Raw genomic sequence first — 20,587 nt, 5'->3', positions numbered from 1 at the left:
TACCACGCTCAATGCGGATGGGCCTTCACGAAGCGTTTCCATGGCGTCATCTTTGCAAGAAGGGGGTGCAGGAATGGGCATTGGGATTCATGGATTCGAGGGTTGCCGGCACTGGAGCAGACAAGCCAGCGAAGCTTAAGGAGGGAGACTTAAATAGACCCAAATATTTTCATCGCAAACAGTTCCTAGAAAACAACTGTGTGTGATGTTGTACATATTTTTTATTAGCTGTGAAAGACGAATTTGGAGTAAACTGGCAACAGATGGTGTTTTAAATGAACGAGAAATTTTGTAGTACTAATAGAACTGTCATGTCAAATTTTGGAAAATTTCAGGGGTCATTTGACCTTTTAAGACATTTAAGTGATTTTCTAACAGTGAGGAATTAGGTGGAAGTATTTTTTTGGCTTGTAATAACGAGGCACCTACTTGCGTAATGCAATGACCCTGGTGGGTCCCTAGTGTCAGCCTCTCCACGTACAGTCATCTCCTGATTCCTCTTGGTTGTTGACCATGTTTTTTGCGAGGAGGTTGTTGACCATGTTGACAACTCCAGACGGCGGTGGGTAGAGTGAGCGAACCAAGGCGGAGAACGACGGCAAGGCCTCGGACGGGAACACACATCAGCCGTGGAAGATGCCGCAGTGTAGTGGCAGGTGGAGGGGAGTACGAGGGCAACAACATGCAACTCAAACTTACAAATGGTACAAAAAGCCCAAGGATTAATTGTTCAAAAAACTTTTAGAAAAAACCCAGATTGAACATGGTAGTAACATCTAACCCAACCACTCTTTTTCGCAGTCACAGACAAATGGATCGGTCTGATCCATAAAATCAACATCCTGTGCAAAAAAATCATTTCAGGATGACTACAACTTGTTGTAAATAGAAGCCGAGCATGTTTAGAAGCCCATTTGTCCACCTGAAACTTCTTTTTTGTTGTCTAACGTGTCCATCCGTGAGAAATCTCTTGTAGTAAAACTTAAGCCTCATGGACAATAGTAATCTCGCATTCAATAGGGAGAATGTGACAAAGCTTCTGTTTGCCTGGTTGGACGCATATCCTTCCATCGTTATTGTCCTCAAACGAATGTCATGATAACAAAGAAAATCCTGGTGCTTATTACGCCACTGATTGGTTATACGTTTTTTTTCATGTGGTAGCACTGCCTAAGTAGACATGAAGATTGAAAACAGTTAAAGTCTGAACAAAGAGTATGTCGAAAGAGCGACAACTGAATGATTAATTCTAGTACAATATATACATGCTTTCAATGTGCATGAAATCATCACCTCTATATATAAACTCTCCAGAGATGGAAAGCATCGCAGCAAGTCAATAATTATATTCAGATCAAAAGTAAACATTCCGATATATAAGATCTTGACATAATCCAGCAGCATTGATAGGCTATCCATGGACGAACTCTTAACTGGGCATACAACATAATATTAGTACCCAAAGTGTACTCCAAGATGATATAAAACTAATGCGCACAAATGATTAATGCAGCTTATGATTACAAATGTGTAGATGATAATATACAGTACCTGAATAAGTGTGGATCCAAACACCAACTTGTTGTGATCATCAAACGGATGACGAATTACATCCAAGGTCTCCAGTTTGGGCATAGAGATGCCAATTATTTCCGAAGGTGTATAACAATTATGAAAGAGCAACCTTTGAAGTGAAGGGGCATCTTCGATGATGAGCTGCTGTCCTTCAAAACAAAATCCAATGCTTTTAAGGTGAGGCGACTTTATTTTGAGACAACTGATAGGGATTTCTATCCCCAAAACAATCAACAAGCGCTCGAGGGTAGGGCAACTGGAGTGGATGATGCTGTGCAGTGAGGCATCCGATAGATAAACCACCACAAGCGGAAGTTTTTTTAGCAGTGGGAGTCGAAGCATTTGTACCGGATCGTCTAGTAGATGGCATCGGGGGAAGGTGGCGGTGTGGAGAGAGGAGGAAAACCGCGAGATGGACAACGGTGGTGTGGGCACGAATTCTTGGCATGTTCGTGCTATGAAACTTTCATGGTAATGGTGGAACTCAAACTGCTGGAGTTTTCCGAATTCAGGGGATGTCAGCCAAGCGTCCATCATGCCGGGTATGAACAGCGGGTAGCATGTCAGGATGCAGAGGCGTTGAACGGGGCCCTTCTGGTGAGAGGATACGATGGCTCTGAGGAGACCGAACTCAGGAAGGACAGATATCGGACGACAGTTGAGATTGAGGGGTGCGGTGCACCATAGAGGGCGCCACCGAGTTGAGAGGACTTGGTGGGGAGAAGCGAGATGATCTCCTCAAGGATGACATCTGGGAGATCATTGATGTGGTCCACCAGAGATTCTACCGGTTCCTCAGATCCGGGTGGGGGGGGGGGCTCGCCGCTTCTCCCCGTGCTGCCGGGTGCAGGATCTACAACCGGCGTCGCCGCTGGCGGGAGCCTCATCTTCTTGGTGCTCGGGCCAGCCGACTCCATTTTCCTTGTGGGCATCGCGCCGAGCTCGGGGTTTGAGTAGAGTAGCCAAAGACGAGCCTAGTGGCAGTGCGAGTGGGGAAGAAGGAGGGCTGGGGTTTTCTGTAGGAGTGGAAGAAGAGGAGCAGACATTTTCTGTACTTGTGAGGAAGAAGGTGAGCGGGGTTTTTCTGGATCATGCTTTTATATCGATATTTATTGCATTATGGGCTGCTATTACACATTATGTCACAATACTTATACCTATTCTCTCTTATTTTACAAGGTTTACATGAAGAGGGGGAATGCCGGCAGCTAGAATTCTGGGCTGGAAAAGGAGCAAATATTAGAGACCTATTTTGCACATCTCCAAAAGTCCTGAAACTCCATGGGAGTTATTTTCAGAATATATAAAAATACTGAGCAAAGAAAGTACCAGAGGGGGCCCACACCCTGGCCACGAGGGTGGGGGCGCGCCCCCTGCCTCGTGGGCCCCCTGGTGGCCCTCTGATGCCCATCTTTGGATATATGGAGTCTTTCGTCGAGGAAAAAATCATAAGCAAGCTTTCAGGAAGAAACTCCGCCGCCACGAGGCAGAACCTTGGCGGAACCAATCTAGGGCTCCAGCAAAGCTGTTCTGCGGGAGAAACTTCCCTTCGGGAGGGGGAAATCATCACCATCGTCATCACCAACGATCCTCTCATCGGGAGGAGGTCAATCTCCATCAACATCTTCACCAGCACCATCTCATCTCAAACCCTAGTTCATCTCTTGTATCCAATCTTTATATCCAAACCTCAGATTGGTACCTGTGGGTTGCTAGTAGTGTTGATTACTCCTTGTAGTTGATGCTAGTTGGTTTACTTGGTGGAAGATCATATGTTCAGATCCATTATGCATATTAATACCCCTTTGATTATGAACATGAATATGCTTTGTGAGTAGCTACGTTTGTTCCTTAGGACATGGGAGAAGTCTTGCTATAATTAGTCATGTGAATTTGGTATCTGTTCGATAATTTGATGAGATGTATGTTGTCATCCCTCTAGTGGTGTCATGTGAATGTCGACTACATGACACTTCACCATTGTTTGGGCCTAGAGGGAGGCATTGGGAAGTAATAAGTAGATGATGGGTTGCTAGAGTGAAGAAGCTTAAACCCTAGTTTATGCGTTGCTTCGTAAGGGGCTGATTTTGATCCATATTGTCGGTGTCAAAACCGGTGGATCTCGGGTAGGGGGTCCTGAACTGTGCGTCTAGGCCGGATGGTAACAGGAGGCAAGGGACACGAAGTTTTACCCAGGTTCGGGCCCTCTTGATGGAGGTAAAACCCTACGTCCTGCTTGATTAATATTGATGATATGGGTAGTACAAGAGTAGATCTACCACGAGATCGGAGAGGCTAAACCCTAGAAGCTAGCCTATGGTATGATTGTTGTTCTGTATGTTGTCCTACGGACTAAAACCCTCCGATTTATATAGACACCAGAGAGAGTTAGGGTTACACAAAGACGGTTACAATGGTAGGAGATCTACATTTCCGTATCGCCAAGCTTGCCTTCCACGCCAAGGAAAGTCCCTTCCGGACATGGGACGAAGTCTTCAATCTTGTATCTTCATAGTCCAGGAGTCCAGCTGAAGGTATAGTCCGGCCATCCGGACACCCCCTAATCCAGGACTCCCTCAGTAGCCCCTGAACCAGGCTTCAATGGCGACGAGTCCGACGCGCAGATTGTCTTCGGCATTGCAAGGCGGGTTCCTCCTCCAAGTACTTCATAGAAGATTTTGAACACAAAGATAGTGTCCGGCTCTGCAAAATAAGTTTCCACATATTGCCATAGAGAGAATAATATTTACACAAATCTAATCTGCTGACGTATTCCGTAGTGTGACACCGCACCACGGCCAAGCCTTTATTCGAATCGTTTTATTGTCTCGCCTCAGCGTGTCATGCGAGGCGGTTTCCTTGCCACGTCTCGTCGAAGCAGAGATCGTGTCCCCTTATTCCGGGATTCTCATCAATACGGGCATGGGTAACCCAACCGCTTCTAGGACTGCTAGACTATAGGCAAGTCCAAACGGCCACAGAGAGGACGCTTGATATTCACCCTCTTTATAAAGGGACAAGGCTTTTATTTTTTTCCTCCCGTGCTCAATCGAATCCTTCCCCCACCTCAAGCTCAAACACCCAAAATTCAGGTCATGTGCTCCGAACCTTCAATCATGTCCGGATCTAGCCTTCAAGGCCGCTGGGTGCCTTCCTCCATCACGGAAGAAGACATCAAAAAGTTGAGGGAGGCTAGATATCTGACCACCGAGGTTTTGCATCGGCTGCCTGCCCGAGGGCAGGCCGTCCCCTCCCCCGAACCCAACGAGAACGTTGTGTTCGTCTCCCACTTCCTCCGAGGTCTAGGCCTTGCTCTGGATCCTTTTGTCAGGGGTTTGATGTTTTATTACGGGCTAGATTTCCATGATCTAGCTCCGGACTCCTTTCTTCATATCACGACATTTATTGTCGTGTGTGAGGCCTTCCTCCGGGTTACCCCTCACTTTGGCCTGTGGCTCTAGACCTTTGAAGTAAAGCCGAAGATGATCTTGGGGCAACATGCAGCGTGTGGAGGTGCCTCAATATGCAAGATGACGGGAGCTCCATCGCCCAAAGGTTCCATTCCAGAGGTGTCTGAATTGTGGCAACAGGAGTGGTTCTACATCACGGCTCCTAGAAGTGCCAAGTGGGCGGTCGCCCCTGTTTTCCGCTCGGGCCCTCCCCCACAACTGATGTCATGGATCAGCAGAGGTCTGAGCTGGGGTCCAGCCAAGGACGTGCCTATACTGCAAAGCCGCATTCGAGATCTCTTCAATGGAGATTTTAGTTTGGTTGCGGTAATACAAGTTATGCTGGTTCGTCAAGTCCAGCCTTGCAAACGCCGGCCCCTTCTCTTGTGGGAGTTCAATCCCGAGGGACCGCGTGTCATTCAAAATTTCCTCGGCCTGACGCATGAGGAGATGTACAAGTCATTCTTCGGACCTCAGGTAGAGTGTCCGGAAATCACCGAGGACATGGGCCTGAGCAGTAACCGTGCCGCCGAACAGGTAAGGAATCTTCCGGCCGAACATACTATCTCTCATTCGTTACGAAGTTATTTCTGAGAGTTCACTTTTTGACCAGGACTGGCTAACAAAGGAGAAGTTGATTCGGTGTTCGCCCCCCTCCCTGAGGGTTTGGACAATCCGGTATTGGAAAGATGCTCCAGGTCGCACCTTGCCCGGAGCCCTTGAAGGAAGATACTGGGGATGATAATACGGGCGGACGTGGGCCCCAACGCTGCCCATTCTAACCGAGGGAGCGAGCTTCTCCATGAAGGAAGACGACCGCAGGAGGAAAATGACTGCGCCCGGGGATTCGGAAGCCGAAGCTTCCAAACAGGAGAAGAAGTCTCCCACAGAGGGTCCTACCTTGGGGGGTGCTTTTGCCGCACAAAGTCCGCGGGGGGATCAATTCTCCAGCGAGTCGTAAGTGACCCAAAATACTTTAATAGTACAGGTATGCCATATTTTTCTTCTGAGAAAATAACCACCGCATATATCTTTGCAGTTTGGGCCTCAACCCCTCTCAAATGATCTCGTCTTCGGGGGATCTTCTTCCAGAGATGATGGAGAGCGAAACGCCTCCTCGGACTCCTCCGCTCTGGAAGCGGGCGACCCCGAAGTGTCGTCGTGGAGGGCCTCTCCGAGTCCGGTGAGGCCAGAAGATAATCCCATTGACCCCCGAAGCTCCCAGTGTCCGGCTCTCGAAGAGAGCGGACAAAAGAGTCCGGCACCGTCTGGTGTGCGATCGGATGTTCTGAGGGAGTTGGTGGGGCGAGCGGCCATCTCAGATGAACACCGTGTGCTGATGAATACGGTGATGGAGAGAATCTCGTCCGCCGAAAGCGGATTGCATGAAGCTTTTATGAGTCTACTGACAGGCTTTGAGGTACGTAAAATAATGTATGATAGTCCTGCACATGCTAGGTGTGCCCTGTGTAGATAGTAGCCCCTGAGACTCTGGTTGTCGTCGAAAACGATGACGAACATAGGATCATATTCCTAGGTAATAATAACCATACTGCCTCTATATGCAGGTGATGGAAGCTCCGGTGGCTAGCCGGACTAGCGAGTTTGCCCATTTAAAACGGCAGTTGGATGCGGTAGACGCCGACATCGAGCTTGTTAACAAAAGGCTTGACGAGGCACAGGGTAAGTGTCATTATCTGGTAAACGCCACATAGTAAGAGCAGCATGATGCCAGTATCTTTAATATGTTGTGACTGCAGATGGAGCTACCACTGTTGAAGCCTTGCGGGCAGAACTTGCCCGAGCCAAGGAACAAGCGAGGGTTGCTAATGCGGCTGCTTTGAAGGCGGCCGAAGAGTTGAAAGCCGAGAAGGCCGCGCATGGCGAGAGCCGAGATAAGATGGCCAAGATGGCCATAGAATTAAAAGCCGCCGCCGACCGTTGCCGGGTTCTTGAAAAGGAAAACCTAGCGAAGGCATCAGACCTTGAGAAGGCTGCTGTGTCGAGAAAAGACATCCGCTCTTCTATGAGGGCGAAGAAGGAGGAGCTGCGCGAAGCCGGGGATATTGTAGCTGGGAAATCCTTTATGTTGCGGAGGAAGTTCGGAGATCCATGGTATGCCCCTCTGGATCGGCTATGGAGTTCAGAGGATGTGTATATGGATTTGGCGGCGAGCGCTGCCGATGCGGCCAAGTACTTCCAGGGTCAGACGGACCGTGAAGTGGACCAGCTGTTTTGGAGACAATTTCATTGTTCCGAGCGTCCGCTTTCATTGACTGACCAATTAGCCGAATGGGCCGAACTGAATAGGTTGTCCGGACTCGCCATGAGGTCTGTTGTGGATCAGCTATGGCCGGAAAGGCCAAAACCGAACAGCTTTTTCAGCTTGTTGCAGCAGTTCCTTGACGTGGTGCCGTGCATTAATGCGATGAAGAGGTCGGTGTGCATAGAGGGCTCACGGATGGCCTTTGCCCGTGTTAAAGCATACTGGGCGGAGATGGATGCTACCACTGTTGCAGCGCGGGATTCGGCCATAGGCCTAATGACTGCTGAGCACTACTTTGAAGAAGTTCTTGAGGGTGCTCGTTTGATAGAGACCCAGTGCTCAAAAAATATTATGTTTGAGTGATATGTAATCTCATTGTAAGTGAAATGCTTTTATAAATTTTTATAAGGCTATTTTTATACTTTTGCCTGAAAGTAATATGATGCCTCCTGGGCGGCCGTTTATGTATACATGTGTATAACCTGAAAGATTGCAGCCGTCGGCTTCAACCCCCACGCATATAATGCGGAGGTGCTCGCAAAAAACACGCGTTCACACTTAACCCAATGTCTTGGTCCTATTAAGGAGGTGATAGCGGAGCGAGCGAGGCAACCGGACTATAATGCTTTAGCACTTTCACATAGCCATAGGAGTTTGAAAGTGGGGCTACTAGATAGCCCCTGGTGGCTCCGCACTCTCCCGATCCCGGGGTGCGTACATGCTTGGCCGGGAAATGACCCTTCGTTAAGGCGGAGGAATTCTAACATTCCAACAGGTCATCGAGTGGTTGACCAGTCTCACGCTATATATGACAGTCAGTTTTCGGCTTTCTCTACTGAGGTGCTCGTCCGGATGAACCAGGGCATAATCACAGTAGTTCTCATGGTGCTACCTTAGCCGGTAAATCGGAACATAAGGCACCAAAACACAGGAGCCGGGCAAACCCAACATTTGACCAAAGACAATGATTCTGAGCTGATGCATATAGGGCCAAACTCGCGAAGCCGAACACTCCCTAAGGTATTCGGTCTTTGTGGTATAAACCGGGCCTAAATAATGGCCTTTGTAAGAAGCCCCTTGTATCCAGGTACGTGCATTGTTCTGGCGTGGCCACATGCCAAGACGTCAGCATCCTTCTCAACGGTGGATATGTATCAACAAGAGACAGTAAAAAAGGTTTACGCAGGGTCTTAACCTAAAAAGAATCCTTGGAGCGGGTCCCTGCTGCACATCTGCGCCTGTGTCTCTGTTGTGCCGTATCCTGGACGGGTGTAGCACGATGATCGTCTGTAAAAGAGAGTAATTTAGGTGAAAAAGTTGTCGTGCAAAAAGATAAAGAAACCATGTATAATTCAAGATGAGAAAAAAATTGCCACTTGTCTGCTCGTTGAGCCCCTTGTATTGACAAATAGGGGTGTGGCCATTTATTCGGTATAAATAGCGGCGCCGGACTTTATTAGTTGTGTCCGAGGTCTTGACGACCTATTGGATGCTTTCACTGGTCCGGGCGCCTTTAGTGTGCGGCTGCCAAGGCAGCCACACTCTCTTCGGCGCACAAAGATCGCTTGATATTTCCGTTCACTGAAATGATGCCACGTGGACCGGGCATCTTGACTGTGAGGGAGGCGTAGTGTGGTATTGCATTAAAGTGAGCGAAAGCTTCGCGTCCGAGCAGTGCTTGATAGCCACTTTGGAACGGAGCGATGTGGAAGGTTAAATGCTCGCGACGGAAGTTATCGGGGGAGCCGAATATAACTTGTAGTAGGAAGGAGCTCGTACAACGAGCCCCTGGGCCTGGCGTTACTCCTTTAAAGGTAGTATTGCTATGGCGAATTTTTGTTGGGTCTAACCCCATCCCGCGGATTGTATCCTGATATATTAGGTTTAGATTGCTGCCACCGTCCATCAAGACTCGTGTGAAGTGATATCCGCCAATTACTGGGTCTAATACTAGGGCAGCCCATCCTGCGCGTCGGATACTTGCTGAGTAATCGCAATGGTGGAAAGTGATCGGTTGAGACGACCAGTGGCAGGACTTCGCGGTGACAGGCCCTTGGGTATATTTTCCTAGGAGTACCGCGTTGTTTTTTCCCTTGATCACGTGTAACACGTTTACTGTTTTGACTTCTGGTGGAAATTTCTTTTGTTCCCCAGTGTCTTGCTTGGGAGGCTCGACCTCGTCTTCACTTGGTGTATCCTCCCCCTTGTGTACGGTGTTGAGCTTGCCGGACTGCTTGAAGACCCAACATTCTCTGTGGGTATGATTAGCAGGTTTACCAGGGGTACTATGGATCTGACATACTTGGTCCAGAATTTTGTTGAGGCTGGACAGTTCATCCCTGATGCCTTTAGAGGGCAGCTTTTGCTGACCTGTTCGAGAGCTTTTGAATCCGGCGTTTACTGCCGTGCCCTTCGTGCTATCTTCTTTATTTCGGCGTTTGTTATTGCTGTTGCGCCATAATTTCCCGTTTCCATCTCTAACATCAGATGTACTAGGGTCGCTGGTGCTGCATCTGGCTAGCCAGCTGTCCTCACCTGCGCAAAAGCGGGTCATGAGGCTTGTTAATGCGGTCATCGTTCTCGGCTTATTTCGGCCGAGGTGTCTGGCGAGCCATTCGTCACGGACGCTATGCTTAAAAGCTGCCAAGGCTTCGGCGTCCGGACAGTCGACAATCTGGTTCTTTTTAGTAAGAAACCTGTTCCAAAGCTTTCGGGCTGACTCTCCGGGCTGTTGAGTTATATGACTCAAATCGTCCGCATCCGGAGGTCGGACATAAGTCCCTTGAAAATTTGCCCGAAAGGCGTCTTCAAGCTCTTCCCAACTTCCAATGGAGCTTTCGGGGAGGCCTTTAAGCCAGTGACGAGCTGGCCCTTTGAGCTTGAGGGGTAAGTACTTGATGGCGTGGAGATCATCTCCTCGAGCCATATGGATATGAAGGATGTAGTCCTCAATCCAGACCCCAGGGTCTGTTGTTCCGTCGTATGTCTCTATTTTTACGGGTTTGAATCCCTCTGGAAATTCATGGTCCAACACCTCATTGATGAAACATAGGGGGTGTGCGGCACCCCTGTAGCTGGGTGTACCACGTTGTTCGGATGTTTGTTGTGTTGCATTGTATGCTGGGGCGCGCTTGCGTGGTCCATAGATGGATCTTGTTGCACCGTCCTTTGGGTGCGAGCCCTCGCAAGGGTCGCGTGTTGTATTGTGAGTGGCGTTGTATGCCGCTCTGTGTTGGTAGAGGGGTCATCTATCCGGCCAGGTGGCTGCTTTGATATTTGGTTGTGGGGGGTCTGAGGCCTCCTCATCGAATTCAGGTAGCAGCTTCCGCTTTGGGTAGCTCTTGGAGGGGCGATTGTCGCCGTACCTCGCTGCTGTGTTGAGTATTTTACTCCATCTGATTTGGAGTGTGTCTTGCGCACCCTTGAGCCTTTGCTTCTGCTTTTTAAGACTCCTCGCGGTGGCAACAAGCCTTTTACGGGCATTCTGCTGCTCCGGGTGCCTGTCCGGCGTTATGTCGTCCGGACCATTATCCTTGATAGAATTTGTTTGTTCGGTTTGATTATCCGGATTGCCGTTGTCCGGCAGCGGTTCACCCTGCTCCAGCGCTGGGTCTGTGTGATCGTTATTTCTATCGAGGCGGGATTTGGGGCGGTGCTTGCGTCGCTGCTTTGACTGCTTCTCGAGGGAACAAGCCTTCGGTGCGTCCTTCCGCTCCTCGTCGTCATCTTTTGGTGAGTCCACCATGTATACGTCATATGACGAGGTGCCTTTCCAGGGCCCAATAGGCGCTGTTTCTTCATTGTCTCCTTCATCGGCGTCCATACCGTCGATGTCTTCGGAGTCGAAGTTGAGCATGTCGGTTAAATCGTCGACAGTGGCTACAAAGTGGGTGGTGGGTGGGCTTTGAATTTCTTCATCGTCCGTATCCCAACCTTGCTGACCGTAGTCCGGCCAGGGCTCTCCTGATAAAGAGAGAGACTTTAGTGTCTTCAGAATATCACCGAAAGGCGAGTGCTGAAAGATGTCCGCGGCAGTAAACTCCATGATCAGCGCCCAATCGGATTCGATCGGCAGGGGCGCGGAGGGTTCGGAGTCCGGAGAGGAGTCCGGCTCCTTGGAGTCACGAGTCTCGCAGAGTGGGGGCTGGTGTTCGGCTTGATCGCCGTTGGGATCGCAGCCCCCGAGGCGGCATCCAACCACCCATCTTCGATCGGCGCAGTTGGCTCCGAATTAAGGGTCGAAGCCGATGTGGGTGCGGCCTCCAGGGCACTGTTCGGCGGCAGAGCTAGATCATGCTCGTCGTGACAGTGCGGCGCGCTCGGCAGTGGCTCGAATCCGTCGAAGATCAAGTCCCTGCGGATGTCAGCCGTGTATTTTAAACTTCCAAATCTGACCTGACGGCTAGGGGCATAGCTTTCGATCTACTCCAGATGGCCAAGTGAATTGGCCCGCAGTGCGAAGCCGCCGAAGATGAAGATCTGTCTGGGGAGGAAGGTCTCTCCCTGGACTGCATCGCTATTGATGATCGTAGGAGTCATCAAGCCTAACGGCGACGACACAGAGGAACTCTCATTGAAAGCACCAATGTCGGTGTCAAAACCGGCGGATCTCGGGTAGGGGATCCCGAACTGTGCGTCTAGGCTGGATGGTAACAGGAGGCAAGGGACACGAAGTTTTACCTAGGTTCGGGCCCTCTTGATGGAGGTAAAACCCTACGTCCTGCTTGATTAATATTGATGATATGGGTAGTACAAGAGTAGATCTACCACGAGATCGGAGAGGCTAAACCCTAGAAGCTAGCCTATGGTATGATTGTTCTTCTGTATGTTGTCCTACGGACTAAAGCCCTCCGGTTTATATAGACACCGGAGAGGGTTAGGGTTACACAAAGTCGGTTACAATGGTAGGAGATCTACATATCCGTATCGCCAATATTGCCTTCCACGCCAAGGAAAGTCCCTTCCGGACAAGGGACGAAGTCTTCAATCTTGTATCTTCATAGTCCAGGAGTCTGGCTGAAGGTATAGTCCGGCCATCCGGACACCCCCTAATCCAGGACTCCCTCACATATGTTTCATGCTATGGTTAGGTTTATCTTAATACTTCTGTTGTAGTTGCATATGCTTGCAATGGGGGTTAATCATAAGTGGTATGCTTGTCCAAGTAAGGACAGTAACCAAGCACCGGTCCACCCACATATCAAATTATCAAAGTACCAAACGCGAATCATATGAACGTGATGAAAACTACCTGGACGATAATTCCCATGTGTCCTCGGGAGCGCTTTCCTTCATATAAGAGTTTGTCCAGGCTTATCCTTTGCTACAAAAAGGATTGGGCCATCTTGCTGCACCTTATTTACTTTTATTACTTTCTACTCGTTACAAATTACCTTATCACAAAACTATCTGTTACCGATAATTTGGGTGCTTGCAGAGAATACCTTACTGAAAACTGCTTATCATTTCCTTCTGCTCCTCGTTGGGTTCGACACACTTACTTATCGAAAAGGCTATGATAGATCCCCTACACTTGTGGGTCATCAAGAATCTTTTCTGGCACCGTTGCCGGGGATTGAAGCGCCTTTGGTAGGTGGAATTTGGTAAGGAAAAATTAATATAGTGTGCTGAAATTTACTATCACTTGTTACTATGGAACATAATCCTTTGAGGGGCTTGCTCGGGCTATCTTCACCCCGACCAGTAGAGAAAAGAGTTGCTCCTCAACCTACTAAACCTACTGAAAATTTTTGCTTTGAAATTCCTTCGGGTATGATAGAGAAACTGCTAGCTAATCCTTTTGCAGGAGATGGAACATTGCATCCCGATTTACACTTTATCTATGTGGATGAAGTTTGTGGATTATTTACGCTTGCAGGTATGCCCGATGATGTTATCAAGAAGAAGGTCTTCCCTTTATCTCTGAAGGGAGAGGTATTGACATGGTTTAGGCTATGTGATGATATTGGATCATGGAATTACCAACGATTGAGATTGGAATTTCATCAGAAGTTTTATCCTATGCATCTTGTTCATCGTGATCGTAATTATATATATAATTTTTGGCCTCGCGAAGGAGAAAGCATTACTCAAGCTTGGGGGAGGCTTAAGTCAATTTTATATTCATGCCCCAATCATGAGCTCTCAAATGAAATGATTATTCAAAAAAATTATGCTCGGCTTTCTCTCAGTAATCGCTCCATGCTCGATACTTCTTGTACTGGATCTTTTATGATGAAGACTATTGAATTCAAATGGGATTTATTGGAAAGAATTAAACGCAACTCTGAAGATTGGGACCTCGACGAAGGTAAGGAGTCAGGTATAACACCTAAGTTTGATTGTGTTAAATCTTTTATGGATACCGATGCTTTCCGTGAATTTAGCACTAAATATGGACTTGACTCTGAGATAGTAGCTTTTTCTGTGAATCCTTTGCTACTCATGTTGATCTCCCTAAGGAGAAGTGGTTTAAATATAATCCTCCCATTGAAGTAAAAGTAGTTGCACCTATTAAAGTTGAAGAAAATATTATCACTTATAATGATTCAGTTGTTCCTACTGCTTATATTGAGAAACCACCTTTCCCTGTTAGAATAAAGGATCATGCTAAAGCTTCAACTGTGGTTAACGAAAGTAATATGAAGACACCTAAACCCCCTGAGCAAATTAAAGTTGAACCTAGTATTGCTATGGTTAAAGATCTCTTGGCCAATAATATTGATGGGCATATTATTTACTTCTGCAATGAAGCTGCTAGAATTGCTAGACCTGATGCTGAAAATAAACATAGACCTATTGTTGGCATGCCTATTATTTCTATTAAAATAGGAGATCATTGCTACCATGGCTTATGTGAAATGGGTGCTAGTGCAAGTACAATACCTCATTCCTTATACCAAGAAATTATGCATGATATTTGCATCTGCTGAGATAGAAGAGATTGATGTTACAATTAAGCTTGCCAATAGAGATACTATTTCACCAGTTGGGATTGTTAGAGATGTTGAAGTCTTGTGTGGGATAGTTAAATACCCTGCTAATTTTCTTGTTCTTGGTTCTCCACAAGATGACTTTTGTCCCATTATATTTGGTAGACCCTTCTTGAATACTGTTAATGCTAAGATAGACTGCAATAAGGATATTGTTTCTGTTGGTTTAGGGGATATGTCTCATGAGTTTAATTTTGCTAAATTTAGTAGACAACCCCGTGATGAGGAATTGCCTAGTAAAGATGAAATTATTGGTCTTACTTCTATTGCCGTGCCTCCTACTGATCCTTTAGAACAATATTTGCTAGACCATGAAAACGATATGTTTATGAATGAAAGAAGGGAAATAGATGAAGTATTATTTAAACAGGGACCTATTCTGAAACACAAGTTGCCTGTTGAAATCCTAGGGGATCCTCCTCCACCCAAGGGTGACCCCGTGTTTGAGCTTAAACCATTGCCTGATACTCTTAAATATGCTTATCTTGATGAAAAGAAGATATATCCTGTTATTATTAGTGCTAACCTTTCAGAGCATGAATAATAGGAATTATTGAAAACTCTAAAGAAGCACCATGCTGCTATTGGATATACTCTTTATGATCTTAAGGGCATTAGTCCCACTCTATGTCAACACAAAATAAATTTGGAGAAAGACGGCAAACCAGTTATTGATCACCAACGACGGCTAAATCCTAAGATGAAAGAAGTGGTAAGAAAAGAAATATTAAAGCTCCCTGAAGCAGGTATAATTTATCCCGTTGCTGATAGTTAGTGGGTAAGTCCTGTCCATTGTGTCCCTAAGAAGGGAGGTATTACTGTCGTTCCTAATGATAAAGATGAATTGATTCCGCAATGAATTATTACAGGTTATAGGATGGTGATTGATTTCCGCAAATTAAATAAAGCTACTAAAAACATTATTACCCTTTGCCTTTCATTGATCAAATGCTAGAAAGATTATCCAAACATACACATTTTTTGCTTTCTAGATGGTTACTCTGGTTTCTCTCAAATACCTGTGTCAGCTGATGATCAAGAAAAGACTACTTTTACTTGCCCTTTCGGTACCTTTGCTTATAGACGTATGCCTTTTGGTTTATGTAATGCACCTGCTACCTTTCAAAGATGCATGATGGCTATATTCTCTGACTTTTGTGAAAAGATTTGTGAAGTTTTCATGGATGATTTCTCTATTTATGGATCCTCTTTTGATGATTGCTTGAGCAACCTTGATCGAGTTTTGCAGAGATGTGAAGAAACTAACCTTGTCTTGAATTGGGAGAAGTGACACTTTATGGTTAATGAAGGTATTGTCTTGGGGCATAAAATTTCTGAAAGAGGTATTGAAGTTGACAAAGCTAAAGTTGATGCTATTGAAAAGATGTCGTGTCCCAAGGACATCAAAGGTATAAGAAGTTTCCTTGGTCATGCTGGTTTTTATAGGAGGTTCATTAAGGACTTCTCCAAAATTTCCCGGCCTCTGACTAACCTATTACAAAAATATATTCCTTTTGTCTTTGATGATGATTGTGTAGAAGCATTTGAAATACTTAAGAAAGCCTTGATTTCTGCACCTATTGTTAAGCCACCTGATTGGAATTTACCCTTTGAAATCATGTGTGATGCTAGTGATTATGCTGTAGGTGCTGTTCTAGGACAAAGAGTTGATAACAAATTAAATATTATTGAATATGCTAGTAAAACTCTAGACAATGCCCAGAGAAATTATGCTACTATTGAAAAGGAATTCTTAGCAGTTGTATTTGCTTGTGATAAGTTCAGACCTTATATTGTTGATTGTAAAGTAACTATTCACACTGGTCATGCTGCTATTAAATATCTTATGGAAAAGAAAGATGCTAAACCTAGACTTATTAGATGGGTTCTCCTACTGCAAGAATTTGATTTGCATATTATTGATAGAAAGGGAGCCGAGAACCCCGTTGCAGACAACTTGTCTAGGTTAGAGAATTTTCTTGATGACCCACTACCTATTGATGATAGCTTTCCTAATGAACAATTAGCTATCATAAATGCTTCTCGCACTGCTCCATGGTATGCTGATTATGCCAATTACATTGTTGCTAATTTTATACCACCTAGTTTCACTTATCAGCAAAAGAAAAAGTTTTTCTATGATTTAAGACATTACTTCTGGTATGACCCACACCTTTATAAAGAAGGAGTAGATGGTGTTATTAGACTTTGTATACCTAAGCATGAACAGGAATATATCCTACGCAAGTGTCACTCTGAGGCTTATGGAGGACACCATGCTGGAGATAGAACCACATATAAGGTATTGCAATTCGGTTTTTATTGGCCTACTCTCTTCAAGGATGCCCATAAGTTTGTTTTGTCTTGTGATGAATGCAAAGAATTGGTAATATTAGTAGACGTCAAGAAATGCCTATGAATTATTCACTTGTTATTGAACCATTTGATGTTTGGGGATTTGATTATATGGGACCTTTTCCTTCCTCTTATGGGTATACACATATTTTAGTTGCTGTTGATTACGTTACTAAGTGGGTAGAAGATATTCCAACTAGTAGTGCTGATCATAACACCTCTATTAAGATGCTTAAAGAAGTTATTTTTTCGAGGTTTGGAGTCCCTAGATACTTAATGACTGATGGTGGTTCACATTTTATTCATGGTGCCTTTCATAAAATGCTTGCTAAGTATGATGTTAATCAAAGAATTTTATCTCCTTATCATCCACAGTCTAGTGGCCAAGTAGAATTAAGTAATAGAGAGCTTAAATTAATTTTGCAAAAGACTGTTAATAGATCTAGAAAGAATTGGTCCAAGAAACTTGATGATGCATTACGGGCTTATAGAACTGCATATAAAAATCCTATGGGTATGTCTCCGTACAAAATGGTTTATGGAAAAGTATGTCACTTACCTCTTGAATTAGAACATAAGGCATATTGGGCCATTAAAGAGCTCAATTATGATTTCAAACTTGCCGGTGAGAAGAGGCTTTTTGACATTAGCTCACTTGATGAATGGAGAACCCAGGCCTATAAGAATGCCAAACTGTTTAAAGAAAAAGTTAAAAGATGGCATGATAAAAGGATACAAAAACGTGAGTTCAATGTAGGTGATTATGTATTGTTATACAACTCTGATTTAAGATTTTTTGCAGGCAAACTTCTCTCTAAATGGGAAGGTCCTTACGTCATCGAGGAGGTCTATCGTTCCGGTGCCATAAAAATCAACAACTTCGAAGGCACAAATCCGAAGGTGGTGAACGGTCAAAGAATCAAACATTATATCTCAAGTAACCCCATAAATGTTGAAACTAATATTATTGAAACCGTAACCCCGGAGGAATACATAAGGGACACTTTCCGGAACGTTTCAGACTCCGAAAAAATAGGTACGTGGTATGGTAAGTAAACCGACTCCAAAACAGTTCTAATGGCAATTTTTCTCCGTTTTGGAATATTTAAGAAAATAGGAAAATAAGAAGCAGTCCGGGAAGGACACGAGGCTTCCACGAGGGTGGAGGGTGCGCCCTACCCCCCTGGGTGCGCCCCCTGCCTCGTGGTCATCTCGTGTGCCCTCCGGACTCCGTTTTCTTGCACGATACTTCTTTTAATCGGTAAAAATTCACTATATAATCTCCCGAATGTTTTGACCACCATATCATGCAAATATCTCCTGTCTTTGTTTCGAGCTGTTTTTCTGACAGATCTAGGTCGCCATGTCATCTTCAGGTACCCCCAAGGACAAGTTCTTCGAGAAGGTCATCAAGCCCTACCTCACGGAGGTGCTTCAACACCCTCAAACCATTGAGATGGATGAGAGGTTGTTGCACATCTGCGATGTTGAGGGACCAAGGAGGACCGGAAGCACGGAGACAAGGCTCGAGGCATTGGAGCAACAAGTTTTCAAGTCCCAGGAGTTGGTGGAACATGGACTCGACTCCAACCATATAATGATCATGGAGTTCACCAACAACCACAAGCTGGATGACAAGAACATTGGGGAGGCCATCTTCAAGATTCACGAGAAAATTGAGCGCCTCCAAGACCAGATCTATGACCTGCAAAACCAAAACTGTGAGTATGAATATAGATTCAAGAGGATGAGTTTGGCTGCAGATTTGAGGATCCAGGAGACGCGATCATCCTTCTATGATGGCGAGCCTATGCCTTGGAAGATGGACGACAAGCCTACATCATCAACAGCCCCTTCATCGCCACCTCCGAGGAAGGAAACATAAACACATGGGTATGGTCACTCCCCTTGGCAACTGCCAAGCTTGGGGGAGTGCCCTAGTATCGTATCACCATCACTTTTATCTTTATCGTTTTTCTTAGTTCGATCCTTTTGATAATATCTTGATCTAGTAGAATAAAGTTTTAGCATGATCTAGTTGTGAGTTTTGCTTTATGATCCATCTATGTAATCGAGTCCGTGAGCATTATATAATAAAGATCAGTGTTGAGTCAAGGGCTTGATTATCTTACTATGATCTCGAGGGAATAAATAAAAGAGAAAGAAATAAAAAGAAATAAAGAGATCATATGGATCTTATGGAGAGTAATGACTTCATATATAAAGAGTATGATGAATAAAAGTTGTTGAGAGTGGATAAACATAGTTTTGGTCATCGTTGCAATTAATAGGAAGTAATAAAGAAAGAGAGGTTTTCACATATAAATATACTATCTTGGACATCTTTTATGATTGTGAGCACTCATTAAAGTATGATATGCTAAAGAGTTGACATTGGACAAGGAAGACAACGTAATTGGTTATGTTTTCTCACATCTGAGATAAACTATATTGTCATGGACCATCCAACATGTTGAGCTTGCCTTTCTCTCTCTTGCTAGCCAATTTCTTTCCACCAAGTAGATATACTACTTGTGCTTCCAAATATCCCTAAACCCAGTTTTACCATGAGATTCCACCATAACTACCTATGGATTGAGTAAGATCCTTCAAGTAAGTTGTCATCGGTGCACGCAATAAAAATTGCTCTCTAAATATGTATGATCTATTAATGTGGAGAAAATAAGCTTTATACGATCTTGTGATGTGGAAGAAAAAGCGACGGACTGCATAATAAGGGTCCATATCACAAGTGGCAATATAAACTGACGTTCTTTTGAATTATGATTTCGTGCATCCAACCATAAAAGTACATGACAACCTCTGCTTCCTCTGCGAAGGGCCTATCTTTTATTCTTGTGTTATACTTCATGCAAAGAGTCATGGTGATATTCACCTTACCTTTTTATATTTTATCCTTTGGCAAGCACAATGTGTTGGAAAGATCCTGATATATATAGCTAATTGGATGTGAGTTTTCCTGAACTATTATTGTTGACATTACCCTTGAGGTAAAACGTTGGGAGGCAAAACTATAAGCCCCTGTCTTTCTCTATGTCCGACTAAAACTTCATAACCATTAATATCGCGCGAGTGTTAGCTATTGTGAAAGACTAAATGATAGTTGAGTATGCGGACTTGCTGAAAAACTCTTATATTGACTCTTTCCTATGTTATGATAAATTGCAATTGCTTCAATGACTGAAATTATAGTTTGTTAGTTTTCAATGAAGTTTATGATTCATACTTGAAATTGTGATTGAATTGTTACTTTAGCACAAGAGATCATATGATTCATACTTAAAATTGTGATTGAATTGTTACTTTAGCATAAGAGATCATATGACAATATATAATTCTTGTCATATTTTAACTTCCCTCCGGGAGGGGGAAATCATCGCCATCGTCATCACCAACGATCCTCTCATCGAGAGGGGGTCAATCTCCATCAACATCTTCACCAGCACCTCATGTTATATAATTCTTGATGTTCTAAGAATGATCATGATGCCCTCATGTCCGTATTTTATTTTTATCGACACCTCTATCTCCAAACATGTGGACATATTTTTTGATTTCGGCTTTCACTTGAGGACAGGCAAGGTCTAAGCTTGGGGGAGTTGATACGTCCATTTTGCATCATGCTTTTATATCGATATTTATTGCATTATGGGCTGTTATTACACATTATGTCACAATACTTATGCCTATTCTCTCTTATTTTACAAGGTTTACATGAAGAGGGGGAATGCCGGCAGCTGGAACTCTGGGCTGGAAAAGGAGCAAATATTATAGACCTATTCTGCACATCTCCAAAAGTCCTGAAACTCCATGGGAGTTATTTTCAGAATATATAAAAAATATTGAGCGAAGAAAGTACCAGAGGGGGCCCACACCCTGTCCACAAGGGTGGGGGCGCGCCCTACCCCCCTGGGCGCACCCCCTGCCTC

The sequence above is a fragment of the Triticum aestivum genome, chromosome 6A (genome assembly GCF_018294505.1).
Source record: "Triticum aestivum cultivar Chinese Spring chromosome 6A, IWGSC CS RefSeq v2.1, whole genome shotgun sequence".
Classification (NCBI taxonomy): Eukaryota; Viridiplantae; Streptophyta; class Magnoliopsida; order Poales; family Poaceae; genus Triticum; species Triticum aestivum.
Note: the sequence above shows the minus strand (reverse complement) of the source record.